Source organism: Odontomachus brunneus, unplaced genomic scaffold (genome assembly GCF_010583005.1).
Source record: "Odontomachus brunneus isolate Ranch 3 - 2012 unplaced genomic scaffold, Obru_v1 Obru_scaffold_025, whole genome shotgun sequence".
Lineage (NCBI taxonomy): Eukaryota > Metazoa > Arthropoda > Insecta > Hymenoptera > Formicidae > Odontomachus > Odontomachus brunneus.
Window position 1 is genome coordinate 55,325 of NW_022639475.1, and position 11,128 is coordinate 66,452.

General features: G+C 44.8%; 2 protein-coding genes across 5 annotated transcripts in view; one reads left to right on the forward strand and one right to left on the reverse strand.

Annotated features, from left to right (window-relative positions):
• LOC116842469 (peroxisomal leader peptide-processing protease) overlaps positions 1-11,128 on the forward strand; it is a 102,705-nt gene that overhangs the window by 43,142 nt on the left and 48,435 nt on the right. The gene's annotated exons all lie outside the window — the stretch shown is intronic.
• LOC116842473 (ion transport peptide-like) overlaps positions 1-11,128 on the reverse strand; it is a 65,787-nt gene that overhangs the window by 39,577 nt on the left and 15,082 nt on the right. Inside the window, exon 1 of one of the 4 annotated variants that reach the window (XR_004377729.1) lies at positions 10,091-11,092. The exons of the other annotated variants lie outside the window; for them this stretch is intronic. The gene's annotated coding sequence lies outside the window, so the exon portion shown is untranslated. Of the gene's footprint in view, positions 1-10,090; positions 11,093-11,128 lie in introns of those variants that run through there. 4 annotated transcript variants of the gene reach the window in all.

Consider the following 11,128-nt stretch of genomic DNA (forward strand, 5'->3'; position numbering starts at 1 on the left):
CCACCGCCGGTCGCTCTCGGCGGACCCCCCTCGCGTTGCACTACCACCTCCGTCACTCTCTCGTCCCTGCGCGCACCCTTCCTCGGTCCACGCTCCCTCCGTCGTCGTCCTCCGTGAGAGAGCCGAGACCCCCCGCGTGTTATTCCCGATTGTCGTTCCTCCTTCGCCCTCTCGTCTCCTCGTGCGTGCGTATGCGCGTATAAGTGCGATTGTATGTGTGAGAGTCTCTCTCTTTCTCTCTCTTTCTCTCCGTTCTCCAGCACCACACGCGCTTTTTCTTTCTCCTCGCGCGTCTTCCTTTTTCTTTCCTTCGTTCTCCCGAGCTCTCCTCGCCTTTCTTCTTTCGCGTCCGTATCCTTTCTCCTCCCTCTAAGCGCGTATCTCGTTGGCTTTCCTTCTTTGCTACGGGGCCGCTGGCGTATGTAGACAAAAGACAAAAATGCAGAGGGAAAGAGAAAGAGAAAGACGATGGTCCGAGGCGGGGAGGTCGAGCGGGAGAGAAAAAGAGAGAGGGAACGAGAGGGACCGACTCGCGTCGGCTCTCGACATGGGTCGGGGACCGGGGACTCCCGGAACGAGCGCGGGCCGTACGCTATAGAGTGCTAGAGAACGCGGTTACGCGAGCACGAATAGCCGTAGCGCGTTGTAACCAAGTAATAACGAGAAGAGAGCAGGCAGATAGTAGACGAATGGAGCGTTTCGTGCTTGCGTGCGTGCGTGTATGCTTCCTTCTTTTCTTCCTTCCTTCCTTCCTTCCTTCCTTCCTTCCTTCTTTTCTTCCTTCCTTTCTTCCTTCCTTCCTTCCTTCCTTCCTTCCTTCCTTCCTTCCTTCCTTCCTTCCTTCCTTCCTTCCTTCCTTCCTTCCTTCCTTCCTTCCTTCCTTCCTTCCTTCCTTCCTTCCTTCCTTCCTTCCTTCCTTCCTTCCTTCCTTCCTTCCTTCCTTCCTTCCTTCCTTCCTTCCTTCCTTCCTTCCTTCCTTCCTTCCTTCCTTCCTTCCTTCCTTCCTTCCTTCCTTCCTTCCTTCCTTCCTTCCTTCCTTCCTTCCTTCCTTCCTTCCTTCCTTCCTTCCTTCCTTCCTTCCTTCCTTCCTTCCTTCCTTCCTTCCTTCCTTCCTTCCTTCCTTCCTTCCTTCCTTCCTTCCTTCCTTCCTTCCTTCCTTCCTTCCTTCCTTCCTTCCTTCCTTCCTTCCTTCCTTCCTTCCTTCCTTCCTTCCTTCCTTCCTTCCTTCCTTCCTTCCTTCCTTCCTTCCTTCCTTCCTTCCTTCCTTCCTTCCTTCCTTCCTTCCTTCCTTCCTTCCTTCCTTCCTTCCTTCCTTCCTTCCTTCCTTCCTTCCTTCCTTCCTTCCTTCCTTCCTTCCTTCCTTCCTTCCTTCCTTCCTTCCTTCCTTCCTTCCTTCCTTCCTTCCTTCCTTCCTTCCTTCCTTCCTTCCTTCCTTCCTTCCTTCCTTCCTTCCTTTCTACCCTTCCGCAATATCTTCCGGATCGACTAATTCGACGAGATCTCTCGTCGCCACGGCATCTTCCTCAACACGACACCACTGTGTATACACAGTCGTTACTCTAAATAATCGCTCACTTGCTCTCTTCGTCTCGTCTCGTCTTGCACGAAACGCCGCGTCATTGAAATTTGTTCGTGTCGTAAAAAAAGCCTCTATGTGCCAAGGCCGGTAGATAATGATGTAAATTGCTTCGGGTAGTGTTTACGAGATTGTTGACGAGGTACGAAAACGGGTCGCGAAGAATGCGTGCCGTTCCCGTCATGGCCCCTTATCGTCGTACGATCGATATCGTTCGAGCTCGTCTAAAGTTCGTCGCGAGCCTGCCAAAATTCCAGGCTATTTCTGACGATCGCGCGAAGTCCGCGTGACAATGCTCGATTGTTTGTACGTGATATTGCCATATACAACATGCACTTCTGATATTATTTCTTAAAAAAAAAAGAAAGAGAACAATTCGTCATTCGCTATCGATTTGTCGGTACCGCGCGTTGGTGGAGCGTACAGATCGTCTCGTTGAGGCGTCTCCCGTCCACCTGTCGTGATTTCCTGAAGTCTGCGAGAAGTTTTCTCTCCTCGGCGAATTTTAGGGCCGAGAGAAGCAGAAGCGAGATCCAGTGACCGCGGGCTAAGCGGCCAAAAACCGCCGACGATTTAGGCGACCCTGAAGAGGTTCGGGAGCTGCGCAAACTCGCTCGACGGTTGCATCAACCAAAGCCGAGACGTGGTTGCGCGATACGCGTGCTGCCGTGTGCTGCCGCTATTAAGAGTGTCATACATAATGACACGTTGGCCCCCTCCGGTGCCTTTTTTCTCTCTGCCCCTCGCCTTGCCTTCCCTTTCGCCGGCGGCTCGCAAGGAAAAGAATTCCTAGGCGAGAGAGCGATTACACTCCATTCCACTTGTCCGTCCACCTAATTGAGGCGCGTTGCGAATTCATCTATGCTAATCTCGTCCCGCCCCTCCCCGTCTCCCTGCATATCTCGCCTCCGTCCCGTGTTGCCCTCGTAAATGTCTCGCCGAGAAACGAACAGGCATAATCATAAATAAATCATCGATCGTCAACGAGTGCTGAGCTAATAGCCGGGGAACGACGGCGACGACGGCAGCCGTAGAGAGCGACATCGGGAATACTCTCGGAGAATCGTCGGCGCGATTAAGCGCGTGACGCGCGTCACGCACTTATGTAAACAAAATTACAACACTACCTTCCCTCTTTCTCTGGCTGCCTGCCTCATACTCTCCACGATTCTTGGAATGTAATCCCACTCGAAACTAATAAAAAATAGCAATATTTTCACTCGCAGAGTATCGTGAAGATATTGCCAGTCGAAGTCGCAAGAGTGAACGTTTCACTCCAGCTTAGAGTAAATTCTGACTCCGTATGAGCGAACGTTTTGATCGATTCGAGCGAATATGTTCCTATGAAGATAGAGTACATCGGATACATTCTTCAGTTTCTTCGAATGAAAATGTTCACTTGACGATCCAGAGCAGAGGATTCACTCTGTGCAAGTGAAAAGTTACGCGAATTTGAGTGGTGACTCGGTGGCTATTCTACTTCTCGAATGAAACTTTACATTAAAATTACAGAGTACTTGTTTCTAAATTAATGCGAAAAAGATATTTCTACAATGAGAAAAAATGTTTGATATTTATAACTATAATCACATATCAGAAATAATCGTGCTAGAACTTATGATCAAGAAAACTTTTTTGTTATTTGTTATTATTATTATTTGTTATTAAACTCCATTATAGTATCTTAGTGATAATAATCTTGTATGCATGTTAATACCATTTTAATGTTAATCATTTTTGTGTTGAAATTACCAAGAAAATATGGTTGGTATAAAATTATAATTATAATTATAATTATAAATTATAATTTTATTTATCAACCATTTTTTTCTCAGTATATGATGTAAGTTATTTTTGATATTACATTAAGTAAATCGTAATCTTATCGTGAAACTCTAACGATAAGTGACTTAAAATTGAGCGGAATTGCGACTTGAATATCGCGTTGAGGCAACGCAATATTTACTCTCACCTTGACTCACGAATTCACGTAATCGCCGGTGATTTTTAGTTGGTATGATTTTTAGAAATCCTTCACACATTGTGAATGTGCGCCTTAAAGTCCGTAACTCGTGACGAGTGCACGTGTCGCGAAAAGAGCGTAATAAAAGTATCTCAGACCGAAAGGGAAAATGACATGCGAAAACGAGTTTTCGGATCGAACTATAAAGCGACAGCCAACGGCGCACCATAACGAACGAGTTTTATGCCGTAAACGGAGCACGGGAGATAAGGCGATAAGAGAGCCGGACGTTTATTGTGAAAGACACTCAGGTAGAGTCCGGTCAATCCGCCATGTGCGAAATGCCAGGAACAAATGCGAACTGTATGTGAAGTAACATTGAAAATTAGTCAACTAAATCTCGATTTCAACTAGCTACTTCGGCCAAAACTAATAACAGCTATTTTTCATCGATTAAACAGAATTTCTCTAAGTAAACTTTGCGAGCGTACCCTTGAGTTTGGGAGGTAGACAATTTTTTGCTAATTAAACTCTGAAAATGTAATCGCAATCTGTAAAAACGGAACTGTCAAACTTGCTTGCATATCAGGAACAAAATTTGGGATATATAATTCAATGTTTATCATTACATTTTCCCTTCCCCTTCTGCCAAATAACGACTAACCATCTATCTACATTTCGCGACGAACGAAATACATAAAATGAAATAAATGGCCAAACTGTCCCATCTGTTAACTCGCTCTGCCCGTCAACTTGCCCCATCTGCCAACTTGCCCTTTATGTCGAGATTATCCCGAAGTCGCAGCGACTTGAACTCGACTGAGTACTTTCCCGTTTGACTATTGCGTTCGTCACTTTCGCGACTGTCTTAACGAGCTACTCATAAGCGCGTTACCAACGGATTCGCTTTTCGTGGAATTAATGAATTCTTAAGGAGTTTTCCGCTTTGCCGCCGGAAATCAAGGTTCACGAGAGTCACGGCGCCAATTTCAACAAATCTCTCTCTTTCTCTCTCTCTCTTTGTCTCAAGTCATAATCGTTCCACATGAAAGAGCAATTGTCCCGAATAATCGGGACAATAACATGAACATCTACCTTAGTGCAATCACCTTTTATTTTTCAAAAAAGACTCAGTCATTGTAAGTAGATTCAACATTCCTTTCTTTTAAATAACAACCAGTTTCAAACGAGGAAATTCTATCTCGTTCGCGTCCTCTTCGGTCACGACGCTCCTCTTTGGAAAATACAACATCGAGTTTAGTCAACTTCTCATTACGTCGCTTCTCATTACGATTTCCACTTCTGCATGACGCAATGCACGCAACACGCGCACGCATCCAATCGCGCAATTGGCATCTTTTACCCGTTAATGAATGACGCTCGCGCGAAATCAGATAAAGCTTCACGTAAACAATTCTGAAAATTTAAAAATACTTGCGCGCACGGGATTCGCCGTCGTCGATCTGCTGACAGTCGATTCCCAGCCTGCGGATAAAAACGCCACCAATTACGCCACGTGGCGAATTACAGCGGCGATTCATCATCATCGCTTTTCTCGGAGCCGTTTTTCCGCTCCTTCCGATCTTGCTTTTATGTTTACGCGCGTGCAGCAGCGGCAAAGTTGCATAACGTTGCCGCCTCATTTCGCGAATGAAACTGACGTCGTGAAAAATTTGCACGGGTGATTCACTTAGTTCACAGCCGGCCGAGTGTATATTATCGCTGCGTAATACCGGAGAAGAACCAATTAGTTTGTAATTATAGCTCTCATTATAGTTCTCGTAAATGTAGCGCCACGCGTTTGCATCGCACGTGGAAAGCCACGAATAGTGCGCTGGAGGAAAATAAATTTCCGAGAGTTCCGCGATTCAAATCGAGCGACAAACATCTTTACCTCGGGGAATTTATGCGGAACCACTTATGCCTCTTAACACGCAATCGATCAAGATATAGCGCATTCCGAGGTGAGACCAGTGGATATTTCCGTCAATAAGGAAGACGAGTTTAATTCATTCACTTCAACTGACAAGTAAGCCTACCAAAAAGTTACACTCCGATTTTTTTCTAATTTGATACAAATGTAGAAGCACAAAAAATGTTTAGGTTGTATATTTTCATTTTAGCTCACTTTGAGTTTCACGGGCAGTTTGTAGCTTTTTAATCCGTTCTCACTCCTACGAAAATGCATAAGAAATAAAATTGAATACAGGATATAGTTAAATAATTTTAACAAAATCGGCATAGCTGAGACACGAACCAATCTAAATTTCTTTAGCCGAATTCCAACTGAAATATTTTAAATTTGTGCTAAATTAATCAAAAATGATTCGAATCTCGCCCAAACCGAAAAATTATTTGTATAAATAATTTTTTTCAACTTTTTACATTTGTTCAAATATTTTATTATTTACACAAATAATTTTATACATTTCACTTCATATTCATAATCAGCAAACCAAATGTATCAGTAAACCAATGTTTAAACAAAACATGTAAAAAGTTGAAAAAAATTATTTATATAAATAATTTCTCGGTTTGGCCGAGATTCGAATCATTTTTGACTAATTTAGCACAGATTTGAAATATTTCGGTTGAAATCTCGGCTAAAGAAATTTAAAATGGTTCGTATCTTAGCTATGCCGATTTTATTAAAATTATTAAACTATATCTTGTATTCAATTTTATTTTCTTACGCATTTTTGTTACACTTGTTGATGATAGGAATGAGAACATTAAAAAGCTATAAACTGCCCGTGAAACTCAAAATGGGCCAAAATGAAAAAATATGATCTAAATATTTTTTGTACTTCTACATTTGTACCAAATTAGAAAGAAATCGGAGTGTACCTTTTGGGTAGGTTTACTTGTGAGTAATCCTGTGTTGTTTTGTTGAACAAACATAGATAGTTATAAATACCAAACATTCTTTTCTCTGTATGATGCAATGCAAAGTTTCTGGCTTCGCAAAGTCAATGTGCTCGTGAATCTCAGGACACGAGATGCAAGCGAGGTCGCGAAAAGGGAGAAGGCCGATGCTGTATCTGCGTATCGCGTCCGTTTCGTAAGAAACACTCGCGCCAGCGATAAATTATTTATTCCCTCGTGCGACCCGCGGTCTACTTTCCTCCACCGGCTTCTTTTGACTGACTACTTGTTTTTCCCATTGTAAACGTACGCCGAGCATCGTATGCACCTCAACTCACGGATTTACATTCTCCGGGCGGTTTCGCGCGTTGGACACATCGTATCTAGATACTCGTGCGTCGTAATTTAAAATTGCACGCCTGAACAGTCTGGCATCTGTACGTGCGAAAGATCGGACGTAAGGTGAACGAGTAAATAAGTAACACAGTCAATATGTCACACAGTATTAAATTCATCGACAAAAATGTCATTTCGTTATCTTTTAATCGACGGTTGCGGCGCGCAATGCACCTGTCCCGATACCATCTGGGAAACGTGAATTGTAAATTGCGGGTTTAGCGAACATTAGGGGAGACCGGGATTAGTTGACTACCGGAATAAGTTGGCAAAACCGGTTAATTCTAATATTTTCCAACATGCTATAAAATTAAGCAAGCAAGATTTTTAAACATGTCAAAGATGACTTTGAAATCTCTGCTTGCTTGATTCTGGAATCTGTTAGAGAACAGTAGAGATAATCAATTTTGCCAACTTACCCCGTTGGACTTACCCTCCTAAATCTTCCCTAAGGCGTGTATAATATCCGGTGTATATTCGATCGCAAATCGATTAACACACTTCTTATCGAATAAAATTATAAGTTGTCAATCGAAAGCCATTCCTGATATGTATGCGCCTTGATTTCTTTGAAACTGACTATATTTGAAGAATCATCAGAGGGATTATCGCGTATTAACTAGACACCCTGTATTAATCCGCGAACGCGGAACCTGAGCGATTGATGTGTTAACGCGTTGATCGCCTCATCCTAGCTCGGCCTTGCGACGAAAAAATCAAAGAGAAAAGAAAAGACGCGGATAACTGTATATCGAGTTTCCTGCGATTTCTCGGTTGCACGGAGATACCGCTATAGCCTTGCTGCTGCGCGAATCCTCATTAGTTGAAAATCATAGAAAGTGTAAAAAAATATTTTGCAAGATTACACGGCGGGCGACGAAAATTTCATTCCGTAGTTTGAGAGAGTGAGAAAAATTAAACGCTTTTAACCCTATAATTATATTTTTGAGAAACAAAGTGCAATCTAGACCCGTTGAGCAGCTTTGAATTACCATAAATTCGTTGAAAATCAATATTTTTGGGCACATTTGTTTTCCAAATATGTAGAAAAACCTCAACTATAAGATAATAGTGCATTAAAATCAAAATCTGTAGATTTGCGCAATTTTGAAATTCTCCCGAACTCTTGAACAAAGTTAGTGAGCAATCGAATATTTGTTCGTGTCTCACGCACGTCACACATTCTACGCGTTAAATAAATAAAAAGCAAGAGACATTTTGAAATGAATAAGAGGAAATGAAAAATTCGATATATGCGACGAGAAATTCAGAGAAATCAAATAACGACGTGTTATTAACGGCGAACGAGTCTCGCGGTGGGTGTCGCATCTTGTTATCTTCGGCTGGCCGATCGATAATCGCGATACCGCGATCTGCCTGTAGCTCGTCCGGTTCAAAACGACGCGCGCGCGATCGCGTGTGTCTGCTTGAGCTGAGCCGAATCGCGCCGATTTATTATTCCGGTAATGTTGCGTGGCAAGTCGGTCGTGGGTGCGTGAGAGATTCGATCTTATCGCGACTTCCTCCTCCGTCAAATACGTATACCGTCAATAACGGCAATAAGGAAGGCATACGGCGGCCGCGACTACCTTCGTTCCGAGGCCTTCTCGCGGCGCGTTAACCCGAGCCCGTAGGATTCGTTCCGGCGACAAGGTTGCGAAGCAACCTTTTGATACCCGACAAAATGTCAAAACAAAATATGAGGAACGTGGCTACTTGGTTAGATGGCGTGCAAGCGTGTGGATGCTTGATTAACGTGGTACGTGAGTTTAGAATGATTTTAGTGCGTTGAATTAAATACGGGGGGGTCAGATAGGGGAAATTATGTAGGAATGAGTGCGTAGATAATGTGTAAGTGAAGGCGAAACAAGGCGTTAGGTAGAAAAACAGGATTCAGGACGGAAAAAGTGCATAGGTAATAGAGGTTATGGCGTCATAAGGAACGGGCAGTTAGGGTAGTAGTGTAGGTAATGCAGGCAAGCTTAAATTAGTATGGTAATGCAGAGGAAATTATCAGTAGAGGAAACGTATAATAGGTAGTAAAATAGAAGACAGAAGGAATGGAGGAAGAAGAGGATGCAAGAAATGAAGAGGAAAGGCTTGGTCATCGGATAAGAGATAAGGAATAAAATAAAGGTATACAGAAGAAGGAAGGACTGGTGGAACAGGTGCTGTGCAAGTAAGAAGGGTGAAGTGCAGAGAATAGGAGGAATTATAAGATATGGAAAATTCCTTCTTGGCGATGTAAGCTAAAGGAAAAGATACTGAATATGAGGAACATGAAGGTGAAATTTGTCGTAAGAAAGCTATTAACATACAAAAAATAGTTATTTCGGGCACCATTTTATGGGATTTTATTATCATGGAGAAGTGTAAGAAGAATGTCTTTGCTCCAAACACATGTAATTAATTTCATATTAACTATGAAAGCAAAATATGAAAAAACTTGAATCTTGAATCCTTAATAAAGATCTGAATATCTCAAGTTTTAAGTGACACCTATTAATACTTTAAGGCTCTTGTTCTGAATTTTCTTTCATTGATAAAAGTCTCTAAATGTGACCCATAAATCTTCTGATTGGCTCAAAAGCACATGTAGAGGCACTTTTATCGATAAAAGAGAGCTCAGAGTAAGGACCTGAGGCCTGATTGCATCAGCCGAATGGTAAGCTAGCTAACAGATACAACATATGTCTGCTTTGTTGATTTTGAGGAAAGAACAAAGACAGACGTATGATCTAACTGTTAGTTAACTTACCACTTGATTAGTGCAACCGAATCTACATCTGCGAGATGAGAATTCCCCTTTCTGCTTTCAATACGGGGATCATCCGCGCGCGTTGACAGTCATCTTCGCGGCTTCGATCTGATCGACCTGGTGATCAAGTAGCCGAAACCGATCGGCAGCTCAACAACGTGCTCACCTTCTCAGGAGATCATAGCGCGAGTACGTCGGCGCTGAGAGCGGTGAGAGGTTCGAGCCGACGAGGGAGAGGGAGAGAGAGAGAAAGAGAATGCTCCAAGCTCTTCTGTTTAACGCGCCGGCCCACCGGAGTCGCGTATGTGTGTGCATTCGCGAGGAGAAAGATACCCGGGCGTGCTGCGAAGGTCCGGACCCCGACTCCCAATTCAGGTTCCCACGTCTTCCCCGCGCTCGCGCGCGCGTTTCTTTCACTTTTCCTCGGCGTCACTCACCCCCCTCGTGCGGCCCGCAAGCACCATTCTCTCTCTTGGGACTCACTCGCACCTACTCGCACTTACTCGCTCGCGTGATAGCGCGCGCTACTCACATGAACTTGGGCCCCGGAGTTGATGAGGTTCGCTACATAATCGTTGAAAAGTGCGCACTTTTTCACTCCGCGCTTCTCGTGGCTCCGAGTCTCACGACGGCGATCTCGACCAGTCGGATCTCATCGTTTCCGATTAAAAGAGAGGAAACAAAGATCAAGCGAAGAAGAAACGAGGGCAAGAGAGTCACGTAACGCGCAAGTTTCGGCGAAGGATCTCGCTCTTGAGCTTGCCACTCGCGAGGGCACTTCTCGAATTATTCTCCAATGTGGGGGAAAACGACCTCTCGCTCCGCATGACACGTCGGTATTTATCGCTCTCCATGCCTCCTCGGCGGTGGCTGTCTTCGTCAGTCGCGGGGTTTGTCGAGTTCACGAGGCGCGACCGGAATCGACTTTTTCATAGAAACGGAAGAAGAGAAAGAGAGAGGGGTGGGAATGGAGAGAGAGACAGACAGACCAGAGCTTTCCCCGAGAGGCGACGGAGCAACGTCAACTGGACGCAGCTACTTTTACGATCGCCGCGGACGGAAGAGAGATTTTCGCCGGATTTTCAGTAGCGCTCGCGCTCGGTGATCCTCCGACAGCGCGCCGTCGAGTCGCTCGCATAGGAGGAACTTTCGTACCGGGGATCGTGCACGGGTCCGGACTCTCTGATAGGTTATAATGTCCGTATCCGTGCCAGTCGACGGCACGTCGGCCGGGTCGATTTTCTCACGCCTACGAGGCGCGCGGCCGCGGTCGTGCACGAATACGCTCGGATGAGGCAAAGATTCAGCTTGCCGAAAATGAAGGAGCGCTCGTGCGCTTTAACGCACGCTCTAATGCCTTCCAGGCAACGATTCGTTCCACGATATTCCCGCGGCACTTTCTGACCCGGCCTCCTCGTTATGCGCGAACGCCGGAAGCGCGAACGTCGCAAGGCAGATTCGCGAATTCGCGATTACATCAGCGGGTCAGCCGCTTCAGACTTCCGTCCTCTCAGTGAGCTTCTCTCTCTCTCTCTCTCTCTCTCTCTCTCTCTCTCTCTCTCTCTCTCTC